Raw genomic sequence first — 9713 nt, 5'->3', positions numbered from 1 at the left:
TGCCCCACGATAAAGATGAGTTACTATCTCCTGGCCTGTATTTCCAGTTCCAACACAAATTCATCCATCCTACTTATAGCTATCTATAACATCTGATATTCAAGATCAGTGAAGCTTCCAGGAAATATGGATATTCTTTCATTTTTAAAAGGTCCTTTTATCTGTTGAGGCAGAAAATGTCGAATTCCCAGCACGACGTTTGAGTCCGGTCCTGGCAGTCAACCACTGTGGAAACCACAAACAGGATTCCATAGATTAGCATATGACTTTTGACTAAAGGAAAGGCAAGAATTATTGGCCATTTGAGGCAAAAAAGAAAGGAGAAAAATAGTGAGCTACTACATTCTTGCTCCTTAAACACCAGAGAAAAGCGTTTAATCTTTTCTTTTTTATTCTGAAGGGAAAGCGTTCCAGTATTGTCACAAAAGAGTCTAAGAACTTTTCTTTAGAAGTAACTTATAAACACTTAACAAGTGGAGTTGCTCCTCTTTTCTTTGTCAAAGTATATTTCTCCCTCTTCTCTTTTGATTACCTGATATTCTTTCAATGGGATCCTCTTCCCATACATAACGCTGTCAGTTTAAAGACAAATTTTGAACTGAGCATAAAGGGGAAAGACAAGCAACCCTTATCAACCCTCCAAAGAAGAAATGTCTTCGAATGGTTCTCCCATTTTTATATATTTTAAATTTGCTAACTTTTAATGGAATCTAAGACTGTAATCAGAGGAGTCATGTCTCTCTCTCTCTCTCTCTCTCTCTCTCTCTCTCTCTCTCTCTCTCTCTCTCTCTGACATGATCAGAGGGACTATTGCAAATATTGAGCGCATATAAATAATTGAACGCAAACCTTCAGTAATAGGGAGAAAGTACGTATATGTGTGTGTGAGTGTATGAGCGAGAGAGAGGGTTGGGGTATGACATAACGATAATCTTGACGGAAACACAAGTTTGCACACGCAGACCAAAGGAAGAATGAAATTTTGATTTCATCAAAATAATGACGGAGATTGGGTGCCTGATTGCATAACAGTCGCATATAAAGATAGCATCAGTTTCAAAAGGAAAGTGTTATTTATGGCCGTAACCCACTATTGCTCTAAAATTCCCTCCATGGAAATATTTATAGGACCAAAGTATGTTTATATTCTAATCTTCCAAAATCTTATCATGCATATTACGGGCGAGTCAATTTTCATATATCTTGTCATTCATGTGTATCACCAGCAACGCAACAGGGAAAATAGACTTTATACGAATATAATTTTGATACTTTTGCATACTCATCATCTTTTTGTGATATGGAATGAGAGATATAAATTTGAGAGGTCGATCAAAAGTGGGTGCTGTTGCAAATAATAAAAAAGACTTCAGATTTGGTATAATTTATAGTTGCTGCTATAAATAACTATCTAATAACGATTAATCAAAATATCTATTTTCCTTTGCATTTATTCGGAAGGTTGGTAAAATAGTTCACTCTGAATACTTCAAACTGGAACCCTTATAAAATGCCTTCTGAACCTGCAGAAAGCCCGAAAAATTCAGGTAATTTTGGTTTGATTAATGCGAATAACGTATCATGTTACTTGTAGTCGTCCTTCGAATCCCGAAAAAGAGGTGAATGCAGTTTTTGGGAGACATACCAGATGGTGTTGAGGATCCCGGGATTAGAATGCCGGCTGGTTCCTGTGCCCCTGTGGGTAGGGAAGGAAATATTGGACCAAGAAAGGTAATATCATAGATTAAGGGAGCCTTAATCTATGGTAATATCAATTCAGGAATCACTAATATAAATGTTTTATTTCTATTATTATCCCCGGTGGGCCTACTCTTCGAGACTAGAAAGACGGCTTCATAAATAAAAATGATTTAAATATTATATTGATCTACAAATATGGTATTGCCACCAGTACAATGTAGTAATATCATTGTTTCAATATGGCGTCAAATAGTGACTTCCGGGCAGAGAAACTAGAAAATAAGAATAACATTAAATCAAAGAACCATACCTTGTGGAATTAACATGATCATTATCATCATTATTGTTGTTTCCAGTTGCTATCATTATCGTCATTGTTGTTGATATTTTTGGAAAGGGAACTTTTGTGGTTTACCAAAGCTTAATAATATACGGATGCTTATATTTAGTCAATGATGTTTAGTATAAATATTCCCAACGTTTTCTGCCAGACTACCCTTTTTTAGAATATCGGCCAGACAAAGGCTTTATGTACATCTGAAGTTTGCTCAAAGAATATCTATGATAGTAACTTTCAGTTGGCCTGGTTTGGACCCCTGAACCAGGGTGACCAGACTTTGAAAATTGAAATATGGACACAACTTTCATGAGGTTACGCACGCAGTGACGCAGTGCGAAATCATCAGCTGATTCTAAATTCTCCAGGACCTACTTCAATGACTTCTTTTGTTGTAAATTATGTTCATTGTATATTTTGTTACAAACAGCTGTTCATTACATGTGTCAAAGCATTAAATTATTGCAGTTCGGCATATTTTGCATCTTTAAAGGATAACTAAAGGGACTTGCTATAATTTATTCAATAAATTGTAGACAGTGAAATAGACATGTTCAATACCTTTCCATAATACTTTTAAAATCATTTTCCTCATTGTTGTTAGTATGTTCATTTTCATTTGTGTTTGTCAGTTTTGCACTGGATGCAACTGCTCTCAAGAGATGGCATTTGGTTTGAGCATTTGTAATGAACTCAGAGCAGGACTAGTATATATACATACATACATACATATATATATATACATATATATATATATATATATATATATATATATATATATATATATATATATATATATGTATATATATTGAAAATATGGGAAAAAGGCGTCCCAGGAAGGTCGATACGAGACACGGGAGAAAATGTCATAATTATAGGACAGTTCCGTCAAATATTCTGCCCTGAATAGCATCTTCAATACGTCTCTGACCCCTTTCAAAATTTGTGATTCGCGTTGTTATACTATAAGAGGGCTCCCAGAGTAGTCCGCTTCTTGAGTCAGCATAGTGTGAACTCGGCTTGACAATAGTAACAGGTTCCGGACCAATGAGTGGGGAACGAAACTTTCTATTTTCACCCAAACGAAAAGATTTCTTATCATTCATAACGGGTTTACTGTATAATTCTATGACGTTAGCTTCTAATGTTTATACCATCACTAGATTTTAACTGTCATTTCCATGTTTTTCTCACTACAAAGTAGTAGCGCTTTATATCTGAAAATGAGTTAGTGCGAACCTTTCCTTCGTCAGCTTAAAATAGATAAGAAACTCGCTGTAAAATACATAGATGCGATTTGTTTTTCGACTAACTATCATCATCAACAAGTTCACTGAAGGATGGTCTTTACGGTCCATATTTTTTGGGATCATTATGCAGCTCTTCGGAAAGCAATGGTCTCGTAAAGAAAACGGAACATTACGAGGATACATGAACATACATTTAAGCGCTCATAAAATTCTACACAAGTGTCACGTGGTGTCGAAACTGACGCACATATGAAATTTTACGTGTCATCACTGACCACTTATTATTATTATTATTATTATTATTATTATTATTATTATTATTATTGGAAAATAGCATTCAGATTCAATCAAGAAACAGTCGTTGATAAAGTGTCCTCTCGGAATATCGAAAATAATAGAACAAATCACGTGGTTTCCTGTACTGTATTTTCTCTTCTGAATTCTAATTTCAATTGAGAGAGAGAGAGAGAGAGAGAGAGAGAGAGAGAGAGAGAGAGAGAGAGAGAGAAAGAAGGCTATCTGGAGTAACCAACCAACTTCGATTTGGAAAACTTACTCCAATGTGATATATCAAATATCACAAAAACAACGATTTCATTCTGGTATTGACCAATGATTTATTATTATTATTATCATTATTATTATTATTATTATTATTATTATTACATGCTAGTCTACAACCCTAGTTGGAAAAGAAAGATGTTATAAGCCCAAGGACTACAACAGGGAAAAATAGCACAGTGAAGAAAGGAAACAAGGAAATAAACTACAAGAGAAGAATAAAAAATCAAAGTAAAATATTTCAAGAACAGTGACAACATCTAATTATAAACGATAAAAACTCGAAAAAAAGAGGAAGAGAAATAAGATAGATCAGTATAGCCGTGTTTACTCCCAAGCAAGAGATCTCTAATCCAAGGGAGTGAAAGGCCATGGTACAGAGGCTATGGCACTATCTAAAAGAAACACTGGTTTGATTTTGGAGTGTCCTCTTGGAAGAGCTACTTACCATAACTAAAGAGTCTCTTCTACTCTTATAAAGAGGAAACAATGCAGTAGTTAAAATTAAGGTGTTGACCTCAAAGTGTTACTTTGTTCTGCACCTCGGGGATACTAAACTCACGGGCTTAAATGTGCAATACTGAAACTTTTATCTAAAGGAAAAAAAAAAAAATAACATGAAAGCATTGCATTAAACTATAATCAACTGTTTTTTTTTTTTCGTTGGCATGAATTCTAATTGTACTATTTATCTGAAGGGCGAATTCGTGGATTAACAAACTTGAAAGGAGCAGCTGAACCTGCACGCAAGATGACTAGCTGCAGCAGCAACTCTAGCATCGTAGTGACAGCCTTACGTGGCAGCTGATCACACTGTTAGAAACAATGAATCACATTTCAGGCCTAATGTTGCTATCTATAATCCTTGTTGAACTTCGCTATTTAATGGGTGTTTAACGGAGACACTATAATGTATCCATGGTTTGAAAACCTAAACATCTGTCAAGGGCCCCAGTTCATGGCTAAAGCCATTATTTGCAATTTCGTGAGGACTCTTTCAACAACGTGAAACGGCAAGTTGCAAAGTTTCACGAAGAGGAACAATTATCAATTTCATTCCCTTGTTCTCATGTTCGTGCTTCAGGTTAAAGCTGAAAGGCTTATTGCAAATAAAATACTTTACCTTTCCCCACCCACGGGTCACTCTTCATTTTGTCGATCTATATATATATATATATATATATATATATATATATATATATATATATATATATATATATATATATATATATATATATATATATATATATATATATATATATGGCAGTGATGACCGACTGACTACGAGTGGTCTTCTCTTGGGGTTCGGTCTAAAAGGCAATCATCCACTAACACTGAAAATGATTTACAGATGATGAAAAAATTATGAATTCCAAGCAAAATTCGAATGTGACGCAAATAATTCTGTGAAGATGTCATTACACTAAGGAGTTTATTTCTTTAGTTCGTTTAGTTGATCAAAGCATAGTATATCAACGGCAGGTTAGCCGACGTGTGGCCTTCCAAGATGCTTTTAAGGACAGCCAAGGCTATGATGTATTGTTATATAGTATATAACTTATATGTATAATTGAGAGAGAGAGAGAGAGAGAGAGAGAGAGAGAGAGAGAGAGAGAGAGAGAGAGAGAGAGAGAGAGAGAATATCATAAACATTTTGCGGAATGGTAAGTCTTAAAACGGCTTCTGATATTCTTAACTGAACTAACTGTTGGTTCTTAATGTAATTGGACTTGTAATTTTGTTTTTCTCCCACAAATATACGTAAATATACTTGTTAAAATAATGGACGATAGTTGTGTCATGCTTCAATTCCTCTTCTTTTTCCAAATAGAGCTTCTCTTAATAGTTCCTCTAATTCTTTCATAAATATATTTACCCTCTCATATAAATAAGTCGGAGGGCGGTTCTTAACCAACCCTCCCTACTTTACATCCACGCAACTCCCCTATCATATTTCCATATCTCATCGCGTAAACGTTATCGTCTGTTCCTTTGGTGTATGCGCTCTTTAAGCGTCCCTACATATTGGTGTGAGTATGACGCCCTCTTTGCTGCCTGCCACCCAACTCTTGGTTGTCTAGGGGAGACGAGAGTCACGTGACTCCCCATTGTGAGTCGGGTGGCGCGTGTAACAAGCGGACGTTAGATATCCGATCTCAGATCTGTGTCCCGATAGGCAGCAAAATTACCGTGCGTTATAGCACAATGGTTATCTCTCTATTGCCATGTGTGTCCTGATACATTTTTATTGAAATCATCAATATTTTGTTCTGGTCAATCACATTGCAACATCCTTTTACCAATCAATTACCACAGCATTGACAAATCACTTCAACTACCGAGGGGAAATTCATTAATTGGCATCTGTAGATGAATACAGATAGTCTTTTGTTTACTGACGTCAAACAAGGTGCAGCTTGGTAAACTGGGCTAAGTGGGACTACGCTGTATGTTTAGGATACTTATAAATGTGTCATCATCTTTATGATTTCCGGCACGCACTCGCTTACCCTACTGTAGTAACATAACATAGGTAATATATGAAAGTTGCAGCGTATGTTTACACGAAAACATCCTAACATTCGACGAAAGACTTAAGACTGCTGCAACATTATCGTCAAACATCAGTCAACATATTATGTCTCTTTTAACAATTGTTTAGTTCATTTTTTTATCTGAAAAAAAAAATCACGGAAAAAGACGTATGAATAATTGCAGAAAGTAATCATATGCTTTAGGCCCAGATGGACAAACTCTTAGAAGGATGACATATTTTTACAAAATAATGCAATGCATTGCAGAATTGAAGATACCTAGGAGTAAGAAAAGCTATGTAAACACGGTGCTGTCGGAGCAACTCCTAAGTTTTAAAAGATTTCTCTGAAACATGATTTTTTTCACCGAAAGGATATGAGGTGAGAGGTTTGTGAACATTCTGATTAGTGGTAGTCTATATGAAGACAGCAAGATAATTTTCTGCCGTAGGCAAAATATACTGCAGAGTTCCATACAGGCAGGATAGTGCTAAGTGTTAAAGTAACCCCCTAAGCTAGCCATATCTTGGTGGGGGTAGGGTGGGGGTTGACCTTTATACTTGGGTCCGGGCGACGGTGGTGCCATCATTTGATGAATTTTGCCACTACTTTAGGCAAAGTGCTGTAGGTTATCATTCAACATTGCTTAAGAGCAGGGTCCTTTTGGGTTGCAATGTTCGGCTTGCCCTTACATGGTATTGTGAATGAGATGATATTTTCATGTATGAAATGGAATCCTAATAGGAAGGAGTACAGAAGATAAATATGAACCTTCTTTTCCCTTGGGAATCGAGTCACCATTAAATTGATATCGGAATTGTTTCCTGACATCATGAAACAGTTCGAAGATAAAAGAAAATAGTTTTGAGAAATGTTAACTCAAGTTCCTCAGTTACACATGTCTCGATCAGAAGTGCTTCCTTTCAATTTCAAGATGAAGTTTTAAATTCAATTTTATCAATGAATGGAAATGTAGAAGGAATAAGACGTAATATATATGATGTTAATGAGCCATTTAAAGGATACTTGACAGGTAACAGCTAAAATGAGATAGCAAGAACATGTGTCCTAATCTATCACAGTCATGGGATTTACACTAACTGTGTTGTATCATGGACAACAACGTGCACGATTTAGGTGCAAAGAAGTTGGACAGGAGGGGAAAGATGGTAAAATAGAAGTTGTGAGACCCTTGTTTGATGAGGGAGATGTCCCTGACATGGCTCATGAACCGAAGAGGATTAGTAGTACGTTGGAAACAAAAACTAAAAGAGAATGGTGAGACGACAGCAACGGTAACCCACAAAGACGACACTCTGGTTAAGGAAACGTTGTTCAGTCTGAATAAGTTATAAAAGACAAGAAATGTTGGATTACTTAAGGAAAAAGCCGTGCGTAAAGGAATCAGAAAAATGGAGGTTAAGGAAAATGTATAATTGAAAGCGACGAGGAAATAATTGAGGAAATCCGGGAAAATGGATTATCACAGGAAATAGGATCCAGTACAGTGAAAAACGTCACAAATCCAGGTTGAAGTTCACCAGGTATTGATGGAAAGTGAAGAATCGACAGAAAATGAAGATAGATATCGTCATTGGAAAAGAAGTCAACAATCTAGGCAATGTGAATATACGTTATGTACTACAGTATGTTTTTATCTCTATTTTCTATAAAATTAATTTCATCCACATTAAATGAAGCGACAGCCGTTGTGAATGGACTTAATTATATAGATAAAGAAATCAAATGATTAAATCAAATGTATTTATGCAAACTTGATATCATATTCATTTAAGAACACAATATAAAAGGAAAACTAGAGCATAAAGAAAAATATTGTAAGATTGGGATTATTTGTAAACAGTACCTTAAAGGGGGACTTGCTATCCTTGTACGTAAATCATCCAATATTGATATCCTGACTGTAGAAAATGATATATGTTCATTTGATGAGTGTCAATGGTCGTTGTTCAAATGTGTACATTTAGCTACCCATTGCCTAATATCTGCTGGAAGTAGCAAAAATAAAAGAGAGAACGGCTCTTTAATAAAGATATGTATTTCTTGCGAAATGATATGAATGATATTGTAATGGGGGAGGGTATTGGAATCCTATTACGAGGATGAGGGATTGTTCAAATTCGGTTTGTTACCTTTTATCTGAATCTCTTGCATAGCTTAAAATTCACTTTAAGTCAAAGGACACTTGGTTTCTCCTAAAATTATTCAGACAGGGTTAAGAATTTTTTCCTTATCAGATATGCTGAGATTATTATTATTATTATTATTATTATTATTATTATTATTATTATTATTATTATCAATTGCTAAGCTACAACCCTAGTTGGAAAAGAAGAATGCTCCAACAAGGAAAATAGCCCAGTGAGGAAAGGAAACAAGGAAAAATAAAGTATCTTAAGAGCAGTAACATTAAGATAAATATATTCTATATAAACTATAAAAACTTAAAAAAAAAAAACAAGAGGAAGAGAAATAAGATAGAATAGTGTGCCCGAGTGTACCCTCAAGTAAGAGAACTCTAACCCAAGATAGTGGAAGACCATGGTACAGAGGCTAAGGCACTACCCAAGACTAGAGAATAATGGTTTTATTATGGAATGTCCTTCTCTTAGAGGAGCTGCTTACCATAGCTAAAGAGTCTCTTCTACACTTACCAAGAGGAAAGTGGCCACTGAACAGTAACCCCTTGGGTGAAGAAGAATTGTTTGGTAATCTCAGTGTTGTCAGGTGTATGAGGACATAGGAGAATATGTAAAGAATAGGCCAGACTATTCGGTGTGTGGGTAGGCAAAGGGGAAACGAACTGTAACCAGAGAGAAGGATCCAATGTAGTACTGTCTGGCCAGGAAAAGGCCAATCACGAACTTTATTTCTTATTTGTTATTCCTCATATATTTTATCTTAAATACTATTAATTTTCCATTTTAACGACTTCAGTAATGATATTGTCTCGGCAGTGTCAAGACCGTATCCGGACATTTCTCTACCGGACACTTCGCTACCAGACAGCTCGTTACTAGGATCTAGGATCCCTAGGACAATTATTAGCCTACTGAAATACTGAATGCATTGTTATTTTGATTAAACCATCTATTTTATTATACTTACCATCTACCAAGTACCCAAAATCAAGTACTGTACTGAATACCATGTTGAAGTAATTATACCATCCACCTATGTTATTTCATTTGCAATCCACCAAGTCCTGTTTTCAACAAGCGCTTGAACCCTTAGTGAGTCAAGAGGCCGAGGACAATTACACGCGAAAGAAAACAAATCAAGTTACTGGATGATTTGAATTTTATATAA

The sequence above is a fragment of the Palaemon carinicauda genome, chromosome 5 (assembly GCF_036898095.1).
Source record: "Palaemon carinicauda isolate YSFRI2023 chromosome 5, ASM3689809v2, whole genome shotgun sequence".
Lineage (NCBI taxonomy): Eukaryota > Metazoa > Arthropoda > Malacostraca > Decapoda > Palaemonidae > Palaemon > Palaemon carinicauda.
This window is presented reverse-complemented; position numbering follows the sequence as displayed.